This window comes from Pseudorasbora parva, chromosome 4, assembly GCF_024679245.1.
Source record: "Pseudorasbora parva isolate DD20220531a chromosome 4, ASM2467924v1, whole genome shotgun sequence".
NCBI classification, from domain to species: Eukaryota; Metazoa; Chordata; class Actinopteri; order Cypriniformes; family Gobionidae; genus Pseudorasbora; species Pseudorasbora parva.
The window spans coordinates 1,184,738-1,212,560 of NC_090175.1; the positions used below are offsets into that span (position 1 = coordinate 1,184,738).

Consider the following 27,823-nt stretch of genomic DNA (forward strand, 5'->3'; position numbering starts at 1 on the left):
ATTCCATACTGATACACCATGTAGTGGTATATTAGGACAGATAACTTCATCCTTCAGGTCACACTCCGACCCATTGCTCATATTTCCATCCAAAACTATTCCCTCCATTCTTTTGATATTCCCAGCCATCTTTTAAAACTGTTCGTGTATGATGAAGGAAGCCTAAAGGAAGAGGAAGAAGCGAGATGGGCGGGGCTTATTTATGGTTAACACCTGAGGTCTCTGCGCATGCGCGGTCTGAGGAAACGCCTCTGTGTCCGAAACCGAAAGTACAGACTCGACTCTCATGACAAGGAAACATTTCCAATAAACTGGACATAACTATCACATCTCGGTAAGTCCTGTTATCATCTATCATGTCATATTATTGCTCAGTGTTTTCGCATCGCGTCGCTATCATAATAAACTCCATCTGTAAACTTTAGCGGGCATTAATGGAGTTTTACCTGTGTATATCTTTATATGGAGAGCGGAAGCCGCGAAAGTCCAGTGAAGGTGTGTTAGGGCGGGTTTTACAGGAGTGCTGAAGCATGATTTCGGCCTCTGTGCTCGCTCTGGCCAGTGGAAAAGCGGCTAAAGAAGGCTTAAAGTCTGTCGTTTCAGAGAATAACACAACGGCGAGCGCGTCGAGTATAAACACCGGTGTTACGGATCAACTGGGGATCATGTTATCGGGGACGGGCGCGTGCACGCAGCTAGTTTTACCTGAATATCCAGCAGATGTTAGACAGCGACAGATGTACAGACCTGTACGAATTTTATTCTTGACATTATCATATTAAGTTAAAGTAGCTGTATAGGCTACTTAAAGGACAAATGAATCGCAAAGTTATTTAATCAAATTTAACAAGTTGTATTTATTTGGTTTGCATATATAATATATAATTTTATAATGGATCTATTATATTTATATAAAAGCACGTCGCCTTATTTTACTCTGCTGGTTTTATTATTTTAGATTTCGTTTGTACAACCAACTCTGTTGCCTTTGTGTCCAAACATAACGCAACTATACTTATTAGATCATGAAGGTAAGTATATCATAAACTTTATTTTTAACAGATTTATTTATTTAAAAAAGAAAAGAAAAACTAACTTTGACTCTGCTCTGACCAGTGAACAAATTTCCCTCTATCCTCTTGTTTTTGTTCCAGTTAAATAAAGCTAAGACGTCTTGATAAAATTAAACCTTGAAGAGGGAAGCCTTTCTGTACTTTTATTATTTCGATTGCATGGTTTGTATGGAATTATAAAGATGTGTGACTGTCAGTGAACTCCGGGAATGTTCATGGAGAGCCTTCATCCTGGATTTTTGACTGATCTAAAATCAACATCTATAACATCACATTGTTTCAAGTGGTTTTATTTGTTCCGAATTATGAAAATAGCAAAACAAATAACTGTTTAGAACAACTCTGTATGTAATAATGCATCATCTTAGATTCATTTAATCATTTAAATGAAGTTAATTTTATATTTGCTTACATGGTAATATTTTCTTATTGGACATCATGCTCATTTAGATGCATGAACTTGAATGTAGTGACTGTAATAATGTCTTGCATTGTAGAAACATCTTTGTATTCAGTAAATTCTCTGAGTTCACAACTCTTCCTTTTCATTTTACGTACTACACGCTGATCTCTCGCCACACTGCTTTAATTAAATTAATTCACAGAAATTCAATTTGGCCAACTGAAAAATTGTGATCAGTCACTAGAAAATTTTCAATTGGAGACTGATTTTTTTTTTTTCCTGGGTATGAATTATATATGTCACATTTATGACATGATTTATATTTCAAGGTGACATAATAAAGGGTGTAACACATTTGTTTAACAAATAAAAATAAGCCATGCTGTTCCTGACATGGCTTCTGGCTTCTTTTTACAGCTTCCACTGTATTTTGTATTAAAGTCCTGTAGAAAACTCCTGAGTGGCAACCGCAAATTCCATTACAGAAATAAGCAGAATATGTGAGGAATCAAAAGGGCATATTCAATTGATTCATACCAGATGAAAGATATCTGGAAAGGGCTTGAAAAGGGTTTCTGCATTTAAACACAAACTCCATTTTTTGTCCCTTTTGGTGCTAACGAATCTGCAATTTCCAAATGCAAGGAAGTTACAAGGCAAGTAGTAGGCTACTGTATGCAAAGCTTCTTAAAACGGTGAAGTATCTGTTGTATATTATAATGTATTATTGTGGCTAAATGATGAATGCACTCACACAAACAAGATGGGCTTAGTTGTGCATCCTACTCAACAGGATTCCACATCCTGTGGTCCATTTGTGTGTAGAGTAAAATTATTTATAGCCTATGAATTTTACAGTGTTTATTGATGAAACAATTCATGTATGGCATAACTGCTCACATCATCTTGAAGAGCTTTTTATGAAGGAAGAAATAACATTTCTTCAAATGAGGAAGGTATTGTTTTAATCTGCAGGGAAATCGGTAAGAAAGAATCCTTTACATGGAGTGTCATTTATGCTTTACTCTTTAAAAAATAATGCTTGACATCTCCTTCAACCACAGCAATATTCATGCTCCACTTAAATAAGGCCAAAAACTAGGCTTCATAAAAATACACACGCACTGCAACGACACAATGTAATTTATTGAATGTAATTGTCATTGGATACGACTTTCATCGAAACGAATGTAACAAAATGTGGGCGTGGTCTGTGTTGTGAAATGAAACCACATTAAAAATTCCCTTAAACTGCGTCTGAAACATACAGCAAAGCAGCGAGAGAGGAAAACACAGAGCCTGATGTTATGCAAACGTTTACCGATAATGTGGAAAGCGTTTTAAATCTGTTCAGTGGAAAATCCGCTGTGACGAATCTGTCCTCGTCTAACATCTGCTGTAAATCCAGGTAAAACTAGCTGCATGCACGCGCCCGTCCCCAGATAACATGATCCCCAGTTGATCCGTAACACCTGCCCAAACGGACGAGGCGCGCGCACGCGGTCAGCGGAGCCAAACGAAAGTATAAACCAGGCTCAATGGGTGAAGATGGCAGAAGAAGACTGTTCACAGTCCAGAGATGGACTTATGCACATTACTTCGAGTTTGCAGAGAAAAGCACAAGAAGAACGTAATAGTCAAATGCAACCTTCGTCTAAAACCAAAAGAACTATCGACGCGAAACGGCATTATAATAAAACAATAATAAAAACATCTCTTGCTCTTTTTGCTCTTAGAGTGACTTGTTTGTGTTGTGAACCTCTTGAATTCAAAGAGAATAAAATAATGACGACAATAATACAAAAGTAAAGCAGATGTGCATATTGTGATGACATTAGCGTTACAGTTCTGTTGTGTAATATGAATAGACCAAGGCTATCCCCAGATATCGGCAGATAATCGCTTTGCCTTTACCACCCTTGGATAGTTTCCGTCTGTCATCCTTTCTTCAGGCCATCCTTAAAAATATTTTGGTTTGCAGTAACAGTAACAAAAAAAAAAAAAAAAAAGGGTCGGTAGGTCTATTTTAATACAAAAAAAAGTACATTTTCGGTAATGGTGATTACGTAGGTATGAATTTAAACAAATTAGCATATCGTGACGTCACTGACTGGGTCTTCAAGCCGTGCCTTCGGGCGCATGGGCTAACTGCAGGCTATATAGGGGGCGGCAGTGGCTCAGTGGTTCATGTAGGTTGTCTACAAACCAGAAGGTTGGTGGTTCAATCCCCGGTTCCCCCTGACCAAGTGTCGAGGTGTCCATGAGCAAGACACCGAACCCTAGCTGCTCCCGACGAGCTGGATGAGCCTTACATGGCTGACATCGCTGTCGGTGTATGAATGGGTGAATGTGAGGCAAAATGTAAAGCGCTTTGGATAAAAGCACTATATAAATGCAGTCCATTTACCATATAGACCACAAACAGATTGAAATATTTGTCAAAAACATGTTTATTGCATAAATTTCAGGTGCATTCATTAAGAAAAGGGTCCAGCCACCGCTAGCTGTCATTGACTCAAAGCTGTCAACCCTCCCTTTTTCCCGGGTTTCTCACGTATTTTAGCTCTTTTCCCGCTGTCTTCCCGTTTTAGTATTTTCCCGTGATATGTTCCGTATTTATCCGCTCGATTGTGTTAACTCAGCACACGCAGCTATCTGTGTCTCTGGAGTGGCTTGCACTTGTTGCCAGACCAGCGCATCTGGTGATATAGACTAGTGTATCTGAAGATCAAAAAGCTAAAAGTTGTTTTTATGAATTCAGTTAATGAAGTCGCTATAACCAACTCTTTACTGGTAAATATTACAGTAAACAAACATCGCAGACAATGGCAGACCATTTTTATCAGACGTTATTTTATTTTTGTAATATTATGTATTGTCTCTCAGTTGTTTTTGAAGAGACACTGCCCCTCTTTCCTCCTTCTTGACAGCCTACATTTACAATAATAGCTTTGATGAACGTTAATGATGAAAAAGGTTTAATAATCGTGATGGTTTGGATTGTTGTTCCTGCCGTCGAGCCACAGCCGTTCACTAAATCAGTGTTTCCCTTTTTTCAGTCATGGCACCCTTTGGAAATGTTCTAATGTTGTGACCCCCCATACATACGTTACGCTAGGGGTGTAACGGTACAGATTGATCACGGTTCGGTTTGTATCGCGGTTTCAGGCTCACGGTTTCAGTACGCTTTGGTATTTGCCATGCTCAGGGACAGAAAGAACTACTGTCACATAAAAATAAAGAAAATAAGAACAAAACACTGAAATACAAGCAGCAGCACAAACAATGCTTTTCAGGTTTTTCAGGAGGGTCTAACATTAGTGTTTAGGTAGAGAAATTGAATAAATGAATCAAATGTAAAATAATTGCACATTTAACTGTTTAAATTAAAGATTAATCCTTATTAAACTTCCAAAAGCTATTCAGTCAAGAGCAGTGAGTGATGTCCTTATCTTCTGTTTGACATTAAACAGACAGCAGTAAAGGCTACTGCCCCTTTAAGAGCTAATACAGGGATATGCTCGTCTCTCTCCACTGGATAAAGTCCTCTTAAGGCATATTCAGATTATGTCTGCTGGATACTCATCAAGATCGACACGCTGACATACTTACTGTGTGAGTTTGTCCGTTCAAGCGCAAGACTTGAAGAACTCAATATGTGCGCGCTGTGAGACGTGTGTGTGCTTCTGGACGAGCACAGAGACAGATCTTCTCACTGCAGAGAGTTCTCATTCGCGTCTTCTGGCGAATATTCTGGGTGATGATGGTGAAAATGACTGGTCATACGGCAGCACTCGCATGCACTGAACACAGTTTACAAAGAGAGACCGTTTTGCCCACGGTTTTCTTTTATTATCGCTGTTGTAGTGTAGCCTATCACTGAGGAGCCAGCACGTGTCTCCATCGACAGAACCGCACATAAAGCATTATTCTTCAAGTTACAACCAGTGCCGCCGCTCGCACCACGCGCAGTCGAGCAGAACACACGCTACCCATAGCAACGCGTTAGGACAACGACATTTCAGACCGACAGAGACGAGATAAACGGCTTTTCCGCCATTTGTTACTGTTTTGTACACGTTGTTATATTAATTATAATTTGACTCCTATTTTAGTACTTTTGTATTAGTTGTTTGAAGAGTACAAAAAGAAATTGGTCGGTCTTAAAGCAGATTTACAACCGGCAAGTCGGTCGGTCGGACTAAAAGGAAAATAATAATAATTTGAGTCGGCCCTAAATTGACAGGGTCGGTCGGGTTACGGCAAACAAGAATATTTTTAAGGATGGCCTAAAGACAGCCAGAAGATGGCACCCTTTATCTGTGCATCCGATATTACAAACCCCACACCGGATTATGGGAAAGTGTTTAAACACCGGGAAAAATATTGGTAGAGCTGATTATCGGTTTAATCTCTACGGATGAGATCTTCACCATCAGCTTCTGGACTTCATGAGGAAAAGATCAGCCACAAACCGCAACTCCACAGTCTGAAGCTCTAGAATATCATGGTGTGTGTGTGTGTGTGTGTGTGTGTGTGTGTGTGTGTGTGTGTGTGTGTGTGTGTGTGTGTGTGTGTGATATTAATAATTGTGTGTCTTCTTTGTGTTTCCATGTGCAGGACTGAAGTCAGTTTCTCATTATGGAGAACAGAGAAAAGAGGAAGAGTCAGAGATCTTCATCTCCAGAATCCGGCTGTGTGTCTGTGAAGAGTGACAGATCAATGCCTGATACTCCTCCTAAATTCAGTGATGGAGCAGTGACCTCTGACCCCAGTGATGGAGCAGTGACCTCTGACCCCAGTGATGAAGCAGTGACCTCTGACCCCAGGTAAGGACAAAGCGTGGGTGAATTGGCTGAGCTGTTTTCTGGGAGTCAAACACACACTAAATGCACTCAGAGAGCTGAGATTTGTAATAGGGCTGTGCCTGAAACTAACGATCATTTTGATAAAGGATTAATTTATAGATTTATTTATTCAATGAACCAGAAGAAACCGAGATGCTGCCCTCGCTCCCTTAAGCTTTTGCTTCAGAGCCACGCGTTTGATTGATTCTGCTCTTCAATCTTCAGCTCAAGTGCTCTACAAACCCAGAAGAATCACACTGAACCCTTTGTAACTTTTCCTTTAATACCAGACCAAGACAAAGCATCCCCAAAGTGAGTCAGGAGCTTACTGTCAGACTAGGGTCCTCTCGGTAGTTTAGCCAAACTCAAACTCTCAAACTCAGTTTACTGGAGGCTGACTCTGGGCCGCATCAATTATTCCACACAAAAGAGCACAACTCATCCAATCTGCTCAATCTTTATCATTAACAGTTCTTCAGCATGAGCTGTTCTTCATCAACATCAATGGTTCTTCATGAACACAGGCTTCTCTTGCCTAGACCATTTAACAAACATAGCCTATAGAAATTAAATCATTATGCAATAATGCAATAATGAATGATTTGAATTGAATTAAAATAATAGACTAATGCAAAGCAAGGCCGTAACCCGGTCAAACAGAACAGGGAACTAAACTCTAGTTGGGAGATAATCTTTGTGGGACTATTTGCAAACAATATTTGCATTACTTTGAGTCAAATATATTATTAGTCCTGAGATTCTTCGCATGAGAGAATAAATACGTAGATTAATATTTGAGTTCCCCAGTGGTCTAGTGGAAGAGTTTCAGTAAACCGTCTCAAAGGTTCAGAGTTTCTAATCCGCTCTCATATAGTTTATTTATTCTTCATTCAAATCAAAGATGTTCATCAATGATTGTATATTGAGAGCAGGACACGTTACATTTGTGTGTGTGTGTGTGTGTGTGTGTGTGTGTGTGTGTGTGTGTGTGTGCATTTAGTTTTGTGATTTCACCGGAAAGAATAGTCTCTCTCCACAACGATAGAGTGACGCGCTTGTGTGTGTGTGTGTGTGTGTGTGTGTGTGTGTGTGTGTGTGTGTGTGTGTGTGTGTGTGTGTGTGTGTGTGTGTAAAGACTGCTCGAGCCAAAAGAGAATGTAAACCCCGCCTACTTTGATTTGATTGGCCATCTGAGCGCTGTTAGACCACATTAGTTTCGACTCTCAGCCTCAGATTCTGTTCCTGTCAATCACGCGGTGTCAACCAATTATACTGAATGAGGGAGGGCTGAGCTAACACACACACACACACACACACACACACACACACACACACACGCACGCACAAAGTGAGGCAGCAGGCGTGGCACACACAACGACTCGGCAAAAAGGTGATTTTCAGAACAATGCGTGAGTTTGAGACCCGTCTTCAGTTCTGACAGTTTCTCCAGTCTTACACACTACATTCCAAACCAAACAACACGCAGCTGAAATGACTAAATTAAACATTATAATAGACAAAAATACAGGCATGGGGTCGGCTGTGAGAAACACACATTCTCTCTGAAGATAGTAATTGGATTAAACCGGCTCGTTTCGTTCAAAGGGGTAAATAGGCTACAGTATCCCTCCTTTCATACAAATATGATTGCTACGCATAGAACTACACTTCATTTCTAATATGAAATATTTTAACAAAATGCATATTTTTGCTATATTTTATTGAAAATGCATATTACGGATCATCACATTTATGTTGTCAAGTTATGGAAAATGCAAATACGATGTGCAATGCAAAACGTGTTGAACTGAAACTGAAATGAAACATTAATTGTCCAGAAATAAAAGACTGAATAGATTATGTTGATCTATATTTTAATGTATTCAGTTTTTTCGTATTCTTAAATGTGTGCACTCTTGTTGTTTCATCAGTGTGTTCAGAGATGATCAGACTGGAGACCAGGATTCTCCTCAACCAGTGAATGATGAACTCCAGAGAGTCAAAGACAGACACAAAACCATCATGAAGAACAAGTATGAGAGATTATTTGAGGGACTGAAACTCCAGGAGAATGAAGCCCTCCTGAACAGGATCTACACACAGCTCTACATCATAGAGGGAGAGAGAGAAGGAGTGAATGAAGAACATGAGGTTTTACAGATGGAGAAAACAGCCAGAACACAACACTCACAAGACACTCCAATCGACTGCAATGACATCTTTACAGCCTCAGCTGAACCAGGACGTGAGGAGAAACCGCAGATCAAGACTGTTCTTACTAAAGGCATCGCTGGAATCGGAAAAACCGTCTCTGTGCAGAAGTTCATTCTGGACTGGGCCGAGGGAAGAGCCAATCAGGATGTAGATTTCATGTTTGTGCTTCCATTTCGAGAGCTGAACTTGATCCGAGATCATCAGTACAGTCTTCACAGACTTCTGCTGGACTTTCATCCTGAACTTCACGATCTGGACCCAAAGATTTATGAGGAGTGTAAAGTTGTGTTCATCTTTGATGGTCTGGATGAAAGTAGAATCACACTGAGGTTTTCAGACGCTCAGGAAGTTTCTGATGTGACTGAGGCTTCATCAGTGGATGTGTTGATGCCAAAGGAAGTTTCTGATGTGACTGAGACTTCATCAGTGGATGTGTTGATGCCAAAGGAAGTTTCTGAAGTGACTGAGGCTTCATCAGTGGATGTGTTGATGTCAAAGGAAGTTTCTGAAGTGACTGAGGCTTCATCAGTGGATGTGTTGATGCCAAAGGAAGTTTCTGATGTGACTGAGACTTCATCAGTGGATGTGTTGATGTCAAAGGAAGTTTCTGAAGTGACTGAGGCTTCATCAGTGGATGTGTTGATGTCAAAGGAAGTTTCTGATGTGACTGAGACTTCATCAGTGGATGTGTTGATGTCAAAGCTCATGAAAGGAGAGATGCTTCCCTCGGCTCTCATCTGGATCACCTCCAGACCAGCAGCAGCCAATCAGATCCCCTCCAAATACATCAACCGTCTGACAGAGATTCAGGGATTCAATGAGCCTCAGAAGGAGGAATATTTCAGGAAGAGAATCAGGGACGAGCATCAAGCCAGCAGAATCATCTCCCACATCAGAAGAGCAAGAATCCTCAACATCATGTGCCACATACCCGTCTTCTGCTGGATCTCATCCACTGTGCTTCAGAAGCTCCTGGAAGAAGATCTGAGCACAGAAATCCCTCAAACTCTGACTGAAATGTACATCCACTTCCTGCTGATTCAGATCAACATGAGGAATCAGAAGTATGAAGAGAGAGATCCAGAGAAACTCCTGCCGTCCAACAGAGAAGTGATTGTGAAACTTGCTGAAGTGGCTTTCAATCAGCTGATGAAGGGCAATGTGATGTTCTATGAGGAGGACCTGAGAGAGAGCGGCATAGACGTCACTGACGCCGCAGTGTATTCTGGGATCTGCACTGAGATCTTTAAGGAGGAATCTGTGATTCATCAGAGGAAAGTCTACAGCTTCATTCATCTGAGCCTCCAGGAGTTTCTCGCTGCTTTCTATGTGTTTTACTGCTATTTGACAAAGAACACGGAGCCACTGCAGCTTCTGGATGAAAGATTTAAAAAAGTCGTACAGTATGAAATACAATTACTGGATACAATAAATGTAGTTGAATATGACACTGACCCTCTGAATGATCCACTAACATCAGCAGTAAATAAAGACCCTCTGTATGATCTACTGGATGAAGAATATGAACATGAATATGACACTGACCCTCTGAATGATCCACTAACATCAGCAGTAAATAAAGACTCTCTGTATGATCTACTGGATGAAGAATATGAACATGAAAGTGACTCTGATTCTGAATATGACACTGACCCTCTGAATGATCCACTAACATCAGCAGTAGATAAAGACTCTCTGTATGATCTACTGGATGAAGAATATGAACATGAATATGACACTGACCCTCTGAATGATCCACTAACATCAGCAGTAAATAAAGACTCTCTGTATGATCTACTAAGATCAGCAGTAAATAAAGCCCTCAGGAGTGAGAATGGACAGCTGGATCTGTTCCTGCGGTTCCTGCTGGGCGTCTCTCTGGAGTCCAATCAGAGACTCTTACAGGATCTACTGACACACACAGAGAACAGCTCAGAGAGCATCAGGAGAATCACACAGTACATTCAACAGAGGATCAAAGATGAGGATGATGAGGATGAGGATGAGGATGATGAGGATGATGAGTATGATGAGTATGATGAGGATGATAATGATGAGCTTTATGATTATGATCGTCTCTCAGCTGATCAATCCATCAATCTGTTCCTCTGTCTGCTGGAAGTGAAAGATCAGACTCTGTCCAGAGAGATTCAGGAGTTTGTGAAATCAGACAAACGCTCAGAGGAGAAACTCTCTCCGTCTCACTGCTCAACAATCGCCTACATGCTTCAGATCTCAGAGGAGCCGCTGGATGAGCTGAACCTCAGGAAATACAACACATCAGATGAGGGCAGAAGAAGACTGATACCAGCTGTGATCAACTGCAGAAAAGCCCTGTGAGTGTTCATTATTCACTAATGAAGAGTCATGATTAATAATGAATCTGACACATTAATTCTCCTCCCCATCACATCGTGCCACAGTTTATTCATCATTATTATTATTATTATTATTATTATTATTATTATTATTATGTATACATCTACAAGACACAAATGTATGTCAAATAACAACGACTGACATTTGCAGAATTATATCAAAGCACACGAAAGTGAAAGAAACAAACTGTAATACTAGACAACAAATAAAAAGCAGTTAATAACTGGGAATAATTCGTTGTTAAAGGTCCCATGGCATGGATTTTTATTATTATTATTTTATAATGTTTCCTGAGGTGTAATTATATTGTTAGTCTGTTTTTACATCAAACATTTTCATAATTTAGAAATAAAAGGCATTTTTTCTATACTGATTTTAGCCCTTTTTACATTTGAAATAGGGATTTTCTTTTGGAAATATTGTAGTGAGTTGGCAAAAAAGAGGAAAATAGAAGAGGATAAAACTCTACTTTGTTCTCCAAAAGAGTAGAAGATTTATCAGAACTCGATAAAGCAGAGTTTACTGTGCAGAAACTTAAACTAGAGGAAATTTACAAACAAAAGGCAGAAGGAGCTTTCATAAGATCTCGAAGGGAATGGCTTGAAGAGGGGAAAGAGCTCTGCTTACTTTTGTAGACTTGAGAGGAAACAAGAAAAAAATAATTATATTGAAAAATTGAGGATTAATGGTAATATTGTGGAGGACCCTAACATTATTGCAGATTTTTGCTCTGAGTTTTATAGTAATTTATATGCATCTAATTTTTGTCAACAATCTACATCTGAGTTTTTTGAGTCCCTACATAATATGAAGACGATTAGTAATGAAGAATTCAACTCATGTGAAGCCCCAATTAGTTTACAAGAAGTTACTGAGGCCATTAATTCTTTGAAAAATAATAAATCCCCTGGAACAGACGGCTTAACTGCTGAATTTTATAAAGCATTTAGCAAGAGTTTAGCTCCTTTTTTATTTGAAGGATTTACAGAGAGCATAGAAAGAGCCTCGCTCCCTCCAACTTTGTGTCAAAATCATCAAAATTAAAAGAAATAAACATTTGAAATATATCCATCCGTTTGAAGTGAGTGAATAATAAACAAGTTTCACTTTTTGATGATATATATATATATAATATATGTATATATTAGTGGTGAGCCATTATCAGTGTTAATCTATTCTCAAAGTTGGGTTGGCAGCTGGGTCTATAGAGTGCCGAAGTCATGATGTCACTTTGTAGGCCAACCCGGAAGTTAGCGGCGCATGGGTTCCCTCGATCAAAAGCCGATGCATTTTCCCCATAGACTTTTGGAAAATCGCAAAAAATAAGATCTGTGTTCAACAAAGAGTTATGACCCTTACACGTTTTGTCTATCAAGGTAATCTTTACAAGTGAATCCAAAATGTATACCGTTTGAAGCCTAAATAAAGCCGTCAGATATAAAATGCTAACGATAGGCTATTAACGGACTACACAGCACACAGTCACGGATCTACGTCATCTTCAAGCTTCCTCAAACTTTATTTAAAAAACACGTTACAACACCTATACACACACTTTTGTCATTCTGATTGAAAGATTTAGTGGGCTGTTTACATGAGACGTTATCTAAACCGATCTGGGGTTTACATGTGCTGACTCATTTTGTGACATGAGCACACAGTTTGTCAGATTCATCAGAAATCAGCAGCTGGAATGAGTTACCGGTTGCCATAGCAGCTCTCAACGGCCACCAGGACTTATAAGGTTTTATAAAAGCTATTTATTTTATGTAAAGTGTAATAATCATCTCAGAAAAATAAATTCTTCTGTCAGGGGCAGTTGAAGTAAAAAGTGCCTTGGACAATAAACGCTGTCAAGATATGAGGGTGTAGCCAGGCTGTGTCTGTCATTATTCCAACATTATCTTTATAACTTCTTACACTCAAACAAATAAAAAGTTTACCCCTCAGAAAAAATGGCTTTCCTCTCTTGTCGACATTATAGTCTGGGGTGAGCGCGCCGCACACTGTATATCACGTCACATGAGGACAAACACTCAAAAGTAATCAGGTCAGGTCGTTTACATGGGGGAATTTTTTGTTTGATCAGTTCATGAAAAGGTTTATACCATCCCTCTTAAACCGATTGCAATTTCATTCAGTTTGGGCTGTTGTATTCTGATTAAGGTGTGTATATGGAGCATTTTCATTCGGATTGGACTTTTAAACCGATGACAGTGCTCCATGTAAACGCACCTATTATTTGGGTACCACACATATTCTGAATGCCTTCAGCAGAATTCAGATGAGCCATTTTAATCTAGATTAATTCCAAGATTACAGTGAGATTAATCTAAATAATAAAACAAATCTATGCCCACCAGTTATTTATATATATACACACAGTGGGTACGGAAAGTATTCAGACCCCATTTAATTTTTCACTCAGCCATTATAACTATAGCCAGTTATTTTGCAGCCATTTGCTAAAATAATTTAAGTTTTTTTTCTCATTAATGTACACACAGCACCCCATATTGACAGAAAAACAGACATTTTTGCCAATTTATTAAAAAGAAAAACTGAAATCTCACATGGTCTTAACCCTTTAGGCGTCAGAGGTTTTTTCCTAAAACGTTCAATTTTGACATCTTCATTTCAAAAGGCTATATCTTAAAAGTGATAAAAGATAGAAACTTTCTGTAAATTAGAGACATATTAAGGAGGACCGTAAGTTTATGTAGAGATTACATTTTCCCATCTAATTTGCATATTATGACGTCATAACGTTGGGGCAATCTTGGATTATAGAATTTTCATTAAAAAAGCCACATGTTTAAATGATAAAATGCAGCACTTCTTTCCCCCAAAATGTCTCTTACCTTCTTTATGCTATATTGCACAATACTGAATGTTCAGGTAAATAGTAAATAGTAAACAAACTGTGTAAATCATTACTAATAAATGGTCAAAACAAACCGAATGCATGTAGCGGTTTGCCTTTTGCTGTAGAGATTTTCCAATTACTACATACAGTAAGCACTCTGATTCCATATATAGGGCACATATATATTATATATTATATATTACGCTTAATACCCCCTTTGCCCAGTGTCACAGCACGTCTGCTCGCGTCCAGATCTGCCTCACGCGCCGCCGAGTGTGCACAGCCACGGCCACTGTTATTCACTCACTCGCACGTCAGCTCCGCTTTTGTTTACACTGATTCAATGCGCTCTTGCTCGTATCTTTTGTATAGAAAAATGATGTTTGTATGAGTCAGGGATGAAGTACGACATGTCTACCATCTAGTGGAGGGGAGGTTGAATGAAATTTGACACCCTATTTGACAAAATCGACCGTTTTATTCAGCGATGCATCTTGTCGAGTAAACTCGACCGTGGCGCCAAGATGGTTGAGTATTCAGACCCTTTGTGTGACACGCATTTATTTAACTCAGGTGCTGTCCATTTTTTCTGATCATCCTTGAGATGGTGCTACACCTTCATTTGAGTCCAGCTGTGTTTGATTATACTGATTGGACCTGACTAGGAAAGCCACACACCTGTCTATATAAGACCTTACAGCTCACAGTGCATGTCAGAGCAAATGAGAATCATGAGGTCAAAGGAACTGCCTAAAGAGCTCAGAGACAAAATTGTGGCAAGGTACAGATCTGGCCAAGGTTACAAAAAAAATGTCTGCTGCTCTTAAGGTTCCTAATAGCACAGTGGCCTCCATAATCCTTAAATGGAAGACGTTTGGGACGACCAGAACCCTTTCTAGAGCTGGCAGTTCGGCCAAACCGAGCTATTGGGGGAGAAGAGCCTTGGTGAGAGAGGTAAAGAAGAACCCAAAGATCACTGTGGCTGAGCTCCAGCGATGCCTTCAGGAGATGGGAGAAAGTTATAGAACGTCAACCATAACTGAAGCCCCCCACGAGTCGGGGCTTAATGGCAGAGTGGCCCGACAGAAGCCTCTCTTCAGTGTAAGACACATGAAAGCCTGCATGGAGGTTGCTAAAAAACACCTAAAGGACTCCAAGATGGTGAGAAATAAGATTCTCTGGTCTGATGAGACCAAGATATAACTTTTTGGCCTTAATTCTAAGCGGTATGTGTGGAGAAAACCAGGCACTTCTCATCACCTGTCCAATACAGTCCCAACAGTGAAGCATTGTGGTGGCAGCATCATGCTGTGGGGGTGTTTTTCAGCTGCAGGGACAGGACGACTGGTAGCAATCGAGGGAAAGATGAATGTGGCCAAATACAGGGATGTCCTAGATGAAAACCTTCTCCAGAGTGCTCAAGACCTCAGACTGTTCTGAAGGTTCCCCTTCCAACAAGACAAGGACCCTAAACACAAAGCTAAAATAACGAAGGAGTGGCTTCACACCAACTCTGTGACTGTTCTTGAATGGTCCAGCTAGAGCCCTGACTTAAACCCAATTGAGCATCACTGGAAAGACCTGAAAATGGCTGTCCACCAACATTTACCATCCAACCTGACAGAACTGGAGAGGATCTGCAGGAGGAATGGCAGAGGATCCCCAAATCCAGGTGTGAAAAACGTGTTGCATCTTTCCCAAAAAGACTCATGGCTGTGTTAATTCAAAAGCGTGCTTCTACTAAATACCGAGCAAAGGGTCTGAATACTTAATAAATATAAATTGGCAAAAATGTCAACAATTCTGTGTTTTAGATTTAAATTTTACATTTAATCATTTAGCAGATGCTTTTATCCAATGCGACTTACAAAAAAGGGGAGAGCAATAGAAGCAACGAAACCAACAAGGCCAACAACCTGTAAGAGCTGTAAGAAGTCTCAATTAATTAGCACAGTACACAATTTTTTTATAGCCATCTCCAATAGCCACCTACAACAAAAACTCACGTACGCAAAATCCAGGACACTGGATTTTGATAGCCATGATAACAACCCATTAGGACTAAGGCTGTTGCCCCAACTGTTGTCGTTAATGCAGATTCAGTGACCCAATGGGTTGGAATTGTATGGCATTCTAGCTAAACGCGCAACAATAGCCATCTACAACAAAAACTCACGTACGCAAAATACAGAACACTGGATTTTGATAACTATGTTACATACCCGCCTGAAGGCACAAATCCGGATGAGAGACGTAGATATGATCCAGGAGTGTGCGCTTTTTGGTCGTTGCTGTGGTGATCAGTAAGTGCTATTCTGTATTGTTCAGGTGCAATTGGAAAAGATGTGTCTTAAGATGTTTTTTAAAAATGGCTACAGACTCGGCAGCACGAATTGAGATCGGCAGGTCATTCCACCAGATGGGAACGGTCCAGGAAAATGTCCGTGAGAGCGATTTCATGCCTCTTTGGGATCGAACCACGAGGCGCCGCTCACTCGCAGAACGCAAGCTTCTGGAGGGTGTGTACGTCTGAACAAGTGAGTTTAGGTATATTGGTGCAGAGCCAGTGGTTGTTTTGTAGGCGAGAACTAGTGCCTTGAATTTGATGCGAGCAGCCATTGGCAACCAGTGCAGTTTGATGAAGAGAGGCGTAACATGCGCTCTCTTCGGCTCATTAAAGACCACTCGCGCCGCTGCATTCTGGATCAGCTGCAAGGGTTTGATAGTGCATGCTGGAAGCCCAACCAGAAGAGCATTACAATAGTCCAGTCTGGAGAGAACAAGAGCTTGAACCAGGAGTTGTGCAGCCTGTTCTGATAGGAAGGGTCTAATCTTTCTAATGTTGTATAAAGCAAATCTGCAGGACCGGGCTGTTGCAGTAATGTGGTCAGTGAAGTTTAACTGGTCATCAATCACAACTCCAAGGTTCCTGGCTGTCCTTGATGGAGTTATGGTCGATGAACCAAGCTGAATGGAGAAATTTTTATGAAGTGCTGGGTTGGTTGAGAAAACAAGTAATTCTGTCTTTGCAAGATTGAGTTTAAGATGATGCTCTTTCATCCAGTCAGAAATGTCTGTCAGACAGGCAGCGATACGAACACTGACTGTAGGATCATCTGGTTGAAATTAGAAGTAGAGTTGAGTGTCATCAGCATAGCAGTGATAGGAGAAGCTGTGTTTCTGAATGACAGAACCTAATGATGACATGTAGATGGAGAAGAGAAATGGTCCAAGGACTGAGCCCTGGGGAACCCCAGTAGCTAGATGATGTGACTTAGACACTTCACCTCTCCATGACAGCCTGTAGGACCTACCAGAGAGGTAAGACCTGAACCACTGGAGAGCAGTTCCTGAGATTCCAGTCTTCTAAAGTGTTGACAGGAGGATCTGGTGGTTAACTGTGTCAAAAGCAGCAGACAGATCCAGCAGAATGAGCACTGAGGATTTGGAAGCTGCTTTTGCCAGTCTTAGTGCCTCAGTTACCGAGAGCAAGGCAGTCTCAGTCGAATGGCAGCTTTTGAAGCCGGATTGGTTGTTGTCTAGGAGGTTGTCCCGTTCAAGATACATAGAGAGTTGATTAAACACAACTCGCTCAAGGGTCTTTGCAATGAAAGGCAGAAGGGATACCGGTCGGTAGTTTTCTAAAAGTGCTGGATTCAGAGAGGGTTTCTTAAGCAGTGGGGTTACCCGAGCCTGCTTAAATGCTGTGGGAAAGGTGCCCGTGTGAAGAGAAGTGTTGACAATGTGAGTGAGTGCAGGAGTGATAGAAGAAGAAATGGCCTGAAGGAGGTGAGTGGGTATAGGATCAAGTGGACAGGTAGTAGGGTGATTGGAAAGGATGAGTTTGGAAATATCTGCCTCAGAGAGCAGAGAGAAGGATGGAAGCGTGTTCATGTTAGTTGTTGAGATGTGCGTGTCAGTTTGTGGTGAGGAGAACTGGTTGCTGATGAGAGATGTTTTGTTTGTGAAAAATGATGCAAAGTCATCAGCTGTAAGAGTTGATGAAGGAGGGGGAGGAGGATGACAAAGGAGAGAGGGGAATGTTTTCCTGTCAATATGGGGTGCTGTGTGTACATTAATGAGGAAAAAATGAACTTGAATGATTTTAGCAAATGGCTGATGGGATAGCAAATGAGACACAATAGCGCAACCGGTCTTGACCTTGAATTGAACAAAACTTTTCTGTAGTAGTGGCTTTCACAGACCGAACAATCCTGAAAAATTTGATTTTGTTTCTACAATTTCACATTTAAATTTCCCATACAAATGGAGAGAGACTGGGCATAAATATATAATGTTGGCTATACAATATTTTTTTTATTTTGTCTTTTACTTTTAACACCATAAAGAATAGCTCAGAGAACAATAGGCTAAATCAAGCATGACATCTGTCACTCAAAATGACCCAGCAAAAATGCAAATGAACAAAAACTCTTGGATTACTAGATCTAGGCCTACCACAAAATGAAAGAACCCATTTACCACATATTCTATGTTTACCACATTCCTTGTTCTTGTGTTGACAATATATTTACTCATCTTTTTTTCTAGTTTTTAAGGATCCACTGCTGTGCCTTTAAAGAAACTCATCATGAACCCCAACTTATTTTACTGTATTTATTTTTTCTTCTAGTCTTGTTGGCTGTGATCTCGATGATCAGCATTGTGAAATTGTGTCATCAGCTCTTCAATCCTCAAACTGTGTCCTGAGAGAGCTGGATCTGAGTAACAATGACCTGCATGATTCAGGAGTGAGGATTATTACTGAAGGACTGAAGAGCCCAAACTGTCAGCTGCAGATACTGAGGTATTAAGAACATATGAGAGACTATTTACAGTCTGACAGTCATAATGTTGATGTGTGTATATAGATGATCTGACTGTGTGTCTGTAGGTTGTCTGGCTGTATGGTGACAGAGGAAGGCTGTGGTTATGTGTCTTCAGCTCTGAGTTCAAACCCCTCACACCTGAGAGAGCTGGATCTGAGTAACAATGACCTGCAGGATTCAGGAGTGAAGATTATTACTGAAGGACTGAAGAGCCCAAACTGTCAGCTGCAGATACTGAGGTATAAAGATCATATGAGAGATTATTTACAGTCTGGCAGTCATAATGTTGATGTGTGTATATAGATGATCTGACTGTGTGTCTGTAGGTTGTCTGGCTGTATGGTGACAGAGGAAGGCTGTGGTTATGTGTCTTCAGCTCTGAGTTCAAACCCCTCACACCTGAGAGAGCTGGATCTGAGTAACAATCACCTGCAGGATTCAGGAGTGAAGATTATTACTGAAGGACTGAAGAGCCCAAACTGTCAGCTGCAGATACTGAGGTATAAAGATCATATGAGAGATTATTTACAGTCTGACAGTCATAATGTTGATGTGTGTGTGTATAGATGATCTGACTGTGTGTCTGTAGGTTGTCTGGCTGTATGGTGACAGAGGAAGGCTGTGGTTATGTGTCTTCAGCTCTGAGTTCAAACCCCTCACACCTGAGAGAGCTGGATCTGAGTAACAATGACCTGCAGGATTCAGGAGTGAAGATTATTACTGAAGGACTGAAGAGCCCAAACTGTCAGCTGCAGATACTGAGGTATTAAGAACAAATGAGAGATTATTTACAGTCTAACAGTCATAATGTTGATGTGTGTGTATAGATGATCTGACTGTGTGTCTGTAGGTTGTCTGGCTGTATGGTGACAGAGGAAGGCTGTGGTTATGTGTCTTCAGCTCTGAGTTCAAACCCCTCACACCTGAGAGAGCTGGATCTGAGTAACAATGACCTGCAGGATTCAGGAGTGAAGATTATTACTGAAGGACTGAAGAGCCCAAACTGTCAGCTGCAGATACTGAGGTATAAAGAACATATGAGAGACTATTTACAGTCTGACAGTCATAATGTTGATGTGTGTGTGTGTATAGATGATCTGGTTGTGTGTCTGTAGGTTGTCTGGCTGTATGGTGACAGAGGAAGGCTGTGGTTATGTGTCTTCAGCTCTGAGTTCAAACCCCTCACACCTGAGAGAGCTGGATCTGAGCTATAATCACCCAGGGGATTCAGGAGTCAAGCTGCTCTCTGACAAACTGGAGGATCCAAACTGCTCACTGCAGATACTCAAGTATGTGGGGCAATAAGAGGCCTGGTTTACACCTGGCATTAAGATATACATCAGGTGACCTGATCACAAGTTAGTTACTCTCATCTGGATGTAGTTATTATTAAAGGGGTCATATGATGCTATTTTATTTTGAAGTTTATTATTTTGTTTATTGGGTGTAATTGTTGAGTCAAGTCACAGTTCCATCTGGTTTAAGATCGGAGTCATCACAGCGGAAATTGGTTTGTTAAGGATCTGTTTTAATGTATTTTATGTTCCACAGAAGAAAGTAATGCTGGGCTCAGACTAGGAGTTTTTAAATCTAAACCAATTATGAAATCTGGGGGCATCACTCACATAAGGAGAATCTTCACAGATTGTTTCTCTCAAATCTCAAACATACACACACTACAAGATTTTACCATTTTCGTGCATTACACATGATGAGCTATTATTAAGATCATCATTATGCCAAGAGGAGCACCTCACATTGGCCCTCATTTATGTGCGTACACTAAATTTCCAGCGTACACCTTGCGTACACCCAAACCCACGGTGACTTTGAGATTTATCAATATGGACGTTGGCGTACGGCATGCTCAAATCCTACACCAGCTCAGGAGGTGGTGTACGCACATTTGAGTTAGTGCGAAAATGCTCAGAAAAACAATTCCCAACACCACAAAACGCACTGACAAAGATATGCTATATTATGACCCACTGTAAAAAAACAACAACAACATAGTGATTATAAACTTCAGTGCTTATTTTTGTGCAACGTAGACTTCAATGTTTAATTTGTGTGACTATAGGCTACCAAAGCATTTGAGGCATGTATTCCTCCAGTTGCAAGCCTGACCGGCAGCTGCGCACAGACTGGGACTGAATAATTCAGACTGACAAAATAATACAAATTACATTCTTCTTCTTTTAAATAATAATAATAATAATAATAAATAATAACGGCATTCTACTTCTAAATAAAAATAAGCATCATTAATAATGAAAATCATAATAATAATAAAAAGAATCTAAAAATTGTCATGCAATTATTAATGTGAATGAATGGTCCTCCACATCACATCATCATCATCGTACACCCCAATACATGTGCCGTGATACGAAATTAAATGCTAATTGTTTCAAAACATGTGCTGTAAAATAATGTATTGTGATGGTAATTTCTCATCCAAACAGCTATTTAAACTGCTGGAGTGTGCTTCTCAACCTCCAAACTATTAACAGTACTCGTAATTTGGGTCCATATTTTGTTTTTGTGGGTGCCTTTAATCCCACTCTTTAAACTCCCAAATAAAACAATTTCATTTTTTTCCACTTCGGATGGTCTCAATGGGCGCGTCTCAATCATCTCACTAGTCCACTAGTCAGGGCACTGATCAGGGAGTCAGCCCATTGACTTATGTCCTAATCCATGCCCTGACTAGTGGACTAGTGAGATGATTGAGACGCGCCCGATCTCCACGGCGGAGGAGTTTCGCTTCTTTGCCGTCTTCCCTGTGTCCATGGCGTAAAATGAGGGCGTGGGGGAGGCGGAGACTTGAATATATAGGGGCGTGTTATTCTAATGACGATCGTTTTCAGCCGTGGCATTTATCAAGGGCAGGTATTGCGCACACCTGGATTGCAGAGGTGCACACAGCTTCATAAATCAGGCGGTGAGAGGAGTGTAAGCATAATCTTACGCCAACATATACGCCCATTTCTACGCAAGATTGATAAATGAGGGCCATTGTGACAATGCACTTTAATCTTCTAATAAGTCTGACATAAATGTGATTTATATATTATGCATTGGTCAATAATAATAGTTAATATTCAGAGGAATGGGATGGATTGAACGACACAATATATAGTTTAAGTGAGTGCCACAACACAGATGGCGGATATGTCAGTCCAGTTGGGGAATACCGGATGCAAGATGGCGTATGGATTAACTAAGCTGAAAAGAGTGATGGCGGGGAGGTCAAAAGAGGGAAGTTGTTGAGCAGTTTGTTAGGCAGTCTCCTCTCTTCTGAGCCGTGTTATTGTTTTGTCGCGACGGAAAGTTTAATCTGCCTCACGCATCTATTTGTGATCTCCGTTTGTTGTGGTAATGGAGAGGAGCGATCATATCGTTAACTGAGTCCCAGTGATCATCAAGAGAGACTAACGGTACAGGGAAACAGCGATCTCTTCAAAAGGTATATAAAGTATCTGATTGAAGACGGAGACGAGCGTTAACTCATGTAAACGCAGCGGAGCGTGAGTAACCGGATATCAAATATCAAGAGCGGCTATTACGGAACTAACTGACTTAAAGGTCTCCTTTACTGCTTTAAAGAAAACTAAGGAAGCCTTGATGGAACTAAATGACTGACTGTTTCCCTTATTCTTCTCGTGAACAATTATTCTATTCTAAGACTATTTAAACTGTTGAAGAGGGTTTTGATATGATTTAGCAGTGTTTCTATGCGATTGTTTGTGTATGTGTATTTCTATTCAAACGGTGATATGTGGTGTGATGAAATGGGTACACCGTTATGGCGAATACACTAAAATTTGCATTTGAGTCGTAGTGGAATGGTTTTTCCTTTGGTTTACTTTTATTATATTAAGGGTTCATGTTAAATTGCTGAGTTATGTTAAACCTTCTGACTAGACTAACGATTCTTAAGCAAGCATAAGGAAATATTGGCAGAATATATTTCTGTCTGGCACCCCAGAAAAAATGTACGAGGGAAAGTGTTACATGATCTCATGGGGAAGCGGATGTAAAGATGTAAGTAGCAGATCGTCATTGATGTCTGAACAGGTAATGTTTATATTTGCGAGCAGCTTCTACATTCACCCAGTGTGTTCAAAACCAGCATGATTTCTCCTCAGCTCTTCTCTTTGTCCGTACGGTTGTGTCACGTTTTTGAAGACACGTTATATCTGTGTGAAAGCAGTTCAGATAGAGAGGTGCAAGATTCGATCTGTGAGTGTGTGAGCGAGTGTGAGCGAGTGTGTGAGTGTGAGTGTGTGTGTGTGTGTGTGTGTGTGTGTGTTTCTTTTCCTTTATACAATGAATATGAATCCTGTTTGTGTTTTCTAGTGTGGATCATTGTGGAGAGTTCAGAATCACAGCAGGACTACACAAATGTAAGTCTACACACACAATCATTGGTGACCCGTGCTGGTAAATGAGTGTGAATGCGCACAGGCTACTCACGAGCTGCAGGCAAAACAAGTGGAGAATGAGTTCATTAAGGGCCAGATTTACTAAACAGGGCAGATTAGTGTGAGAGTGTGATGGCATAAAAGCACAGATGGGAGAGTAAAGTTCAGTGTGTGATCTACTGACGACACACATTAATGAACACACACACACACACACATACACACACACACACACACACAGAGAGAGAGACTCCTCACAGCGCATGATCCTTATACACACACACACACACAGACAGACACACGTATACACACACACACACACACACACACACACACACACACACAGAGACTCCTCACAGCGCATGATCCTTATACACACACACACACACACAGACACACACACAGACAGACACACGTATACACACACACACACACACACACACACACAGAGAGACTCACACACACACACACACACAGAAAGACTGTCTCACACACACACACACACACACACACACACACACACACACACACACACACACACACACACACACACACACAGAGAGACTGTCTCACACACACACACACACACACACACACACACACACACACACACACACACACACACACACACACACACACACACACACACACACACACACACAGAGAGATAGACTCAATCTGGCCCAAAGCCCTCGTCTAGTCATATCTCTTTCTCACTCTCTCTCACACACACACACACACACGCACACACACACACACACACTGCCCCTAAACCTACCCAACACACACACACACACACACACACACACACACACACTGCCCCTAAACCTACCCAACACACACACACACACACACACACACACACACATTCTGCATTTTTACTTTCTCATAAAAACTCCTCCTGTGTGATTTATAAGCCTTTTGTAAAGTGGGGCCATGGGTAATGTCCTCATATTTCACCCTCTCCTGTAATACCTGTGTCATACCCATGGCATTATACACATTTGTGTCCTCATATGTCACAAAAACAAGCACACACACACACACACACACACACACACACACACAGAGACTCACACACACACACACACACACACACACACACACACACACACACACACACACACACACACACACAGAGACTCACACACACACACACACACACACACACACACACACAGAGAGAGGGAGAGAGACTCCTCACAGCGCATGATCCTGATACACACACACACACACACACACTCGTCTAGTGTCTCTTGTTCTTGATGTTTCTCTCCTCTTGTGTTCAGATGCCTGTGATCTCACACTGGATCCAAACTCAGCAGACACTCATCTCGTTCTGTCTGAGGGGAACAGGAAGATCACGAGTGTGAGAGAGCCTCAGCCGTATCCTGATCATCCAGACAGATTTGATGAGTATCCTCCTCAGGGTGTGTGGGGAGAGAGTCTGACTGCCCACTTTAACTGGGAGGCTGAAACGTGTGCATGGGGCTCCCCACACCACTTTGTGTATCCTGATCATCCAGACAGATTTGATGGGTATCCGCAGGTTGTGTGTGGAGAGAGTCTGACTGGCCGCTGTTACTGGGAGGCTGAATGGAGCGGAGGTAGAGCTGATATAGCAGTGGCTTATAAAGGAATCAGGAGGAAAGGAATCAGGAGGAGAGGACGGACTGATGACTGTGTGTTTGGACTCAATGACAAATCCTGGAGTCTGAACTGCTCTGATAACAGATTCTCTGTCTGGCACAATAAGAACAGCACTGATATTCCTGCCGTCCCTTCATCCTGTAAGAGAGCAGGAGTGTGTGTGGACGTGTCGGCCGGCACTCTGTCCTTCTACAGCGTCTCTGACACACACACACTCACACACTTACACACATTCAGCACCACATTCACTGAACCCCTCTGTGCTGGATTTGGGGTTTATCCTGGTTCCTCCTGGACTCTGTGTGACATTAAACCGCGTCCTGTGAGAGACAACAGTCACACACACACAACCGGGTGAGTGAAATATACTGTGTGTTACTGAAGGATTTCTCCAGACTGAGACTAATAGTTCAATCCTCTGTTCTTCACACACCACTAAACACTAGAGATGCCGATAGTGGAGTTTAGCTGATATTATTCATCATATTTCGGCCGATATCAGTAAATATATCTTTTCCGTTTTGTTTGTGAACAGCACTAAGTCTCTCCTGTGCTATAAACACATTATTTCTGATTCAGGTTCAGAGTTCTGAGGTCTCTGACATCGACTGATTTACTGCTATTTCTCTAAAGCTCCTGATCTCACATGATCTCTAAACTGGGATTAAGTTTTCACTTCCGGTCTGTGTGTGTTCATCGGTCTGGCTAGTGGATAGTGTGGCGCTCTACTCATTAGAAACACATCTTTGGTGTGCTATTCTTGGACAACATGATATAATAAATATTAGCCATCAAGCAGAGAGAATACGACAGCAGCACAAAAACAGTGTGTGTGACTCTTAGACTTAGACTTAGACTTACTTAGACTTAGAAAACTTTAATGTCCTCAGAGAGGCACTTTGTTATGCAGTACAGACATATTAACACAATCCACAATACAAACGTTATCCACATGCACAATATAATAAATAAAAAATAAAAATAAAAACTTTCACATATGTCCTCCAGTCAAACTCCTCCCCCATACCTTATTCGATTGTGTTATTGCCATTGGAATGAATGAGTTTTTAGCTCGGTTTGTTCTAACCTTAGGATATCTATATCTACGACCAGAAGGGAGAGGCTTGAACTCCACTGAAAGTGGATGGGTGGTATCCATGCAAACCTTGTCTGCCTTCTGTGCCAATCTCATCAGATATAGTTGGTACAGATCTACCTGTTGTGTACCAATAATTTTCCCACAGGCTTTAACAATCTTCCCCAATTTGTTCCTATGGGTGATTTTTGAATGTCCATACCAGCATACAATACAATAAGAGAGAATACTTTCAATAAAAGACTTATAAAAAAGAGACAGCATTTTGTTATCAACATTAAAATAATTAAGTTTCCTAAGAAAATATAAACGTTGTTGACCCTTTTTAAAAACGGCATCCGCACACTGATCCCAGGTTAATTTATGGTCAATGATAAGACCGAGATATTTATACTCCGTCACCATCTCTATCTCCTCTCCTTTAATCAGTGTTGGAGTAGGTGAGGGAGCCCCATGTCTAAAATCAAAGACCAACTCTTTAGTCTTGGACGCATTCAAATACAAATTGGAGATTTTACACCAGTCAACAAATTCATGCAACACCGGACCATGTTCAGATTCACCTTGCTCCAATAAACTAATCACAGCAGTATCATCTGCAAATTTGATTATATAATGTCCAGGGTAACTACTACGACAACAGTCAGTGTACAATATATATAATAGTGGTGACAAGACACTACCCTGTGGTGTCCCAACTGAACTGAAGCGGACCCCAGATAATGTGTTCCCCACCCTTACTCTTTGTGGCCATCCAAGATCCATTTAATTAGTGTTGACTTTATTTGGAAATTGTCTCTCAGTCTGTTCGCTAAAATTTGTGGGTGGATTGTATTGAATGCTGATGAAAAGTCTGCAAATAAAATACGAGCATGTGTTTTACAACCCTCCAGATGTGTATACAAATAATTTAAGAGCACTACAATGGCATCGTCCGTCCCCCTCCCAAATCTGTAAGCAAATTGTAGAGGGTCGAGAGCATGTCTACAGGAATTCATGATGTATGTTTTAATGATCCGCTTAAGTGATTTAACTAAAATAGAGGTGAGGGCAATGGGCCTGTAATCCCAGGGGGGGGAACAGATCAGTATTAGCAAACGCTAACCTCTCAAATTAAAATATTTAGCAAATATCAACTTTTGCGGCATTGCCAATGTTCCAAGTATATAAATTAGTATTAATCAACATGCAAGCCCAGATAGCATGGTGACATTGATTCAATGTTGAAATTCCATCAGAATCATCATTTTGGTTGAGGTTGAAATTTCAATGCTAAGTAATATTGGATCAATGTTGAAAATTCAATGCTAACACCATACTGGACCAATGTTGAAAATTCACTGCTAAATAATATTGGATCAATGTTGATAATTCCATGCTTTTCAGTGTTGAAAAGACAAACATTGAATCAATGCTGATGTTTGGTCAGCTTAATTCTCCACCGGTGAGGCTTACGGTCAATCTATCTGTCACATTATTCAACATGTTAAGGCAAGTCCAAATCAATTGGGTACATTTGTGTGAATGTGAGCACATTTATTATCCTCAAAGGATACGATGAGTACACCAACGAGTGTGTGGATTAACAAAGAATACATAAATGTAAATTTTGTAATTGTAAGCCTTTCTTTAAATTTTTCTGGAAGAGTTAAAATTGTATGCGTGTTTGATTTCTGACTCTTCCAATAAGAAAGCTGTAAAAACTATGAATCTTTTTAAAAGGTATATTATTTTCCTGCTTACTGGCATGTAATGTTGTCATTTTGTGTTTCATGTTATTATAATAAAAAATGTAAAAAACAAATAAAAAAAACCCAAAGAACTACTACCATAAATTTAGTCTATCAGTTTGAAATATATAAAAATGTAGCCTATTATTATTATTTAAATCATGTAGAATGTACATGCATTTCATTATTTATCTAAAGAATACAGAGTTAATGAAGAATTTAGAATATGTGTCCCTATCGAATATCGAATGTGCCACAATCCAATCCAGCAGGTGGCAGTAATGCACCTTCAAGACATCCACCAATCAA

General features: G+C 40.6%; 1 pseudogene; it reads left to right on the forward strand.

The window, feature by feature from the left end:
* The first annotated feature begins 257 nt into the window (after positions 1-257).
* On the forward strand, positions 258-27,592 carry LOC137072615 (NACHT, LRR and PYD domains-containing protein 12-like; annotated as a pseudogene).
* Positions 27,593-27,823: the final 231 nt, after the last annotated feature.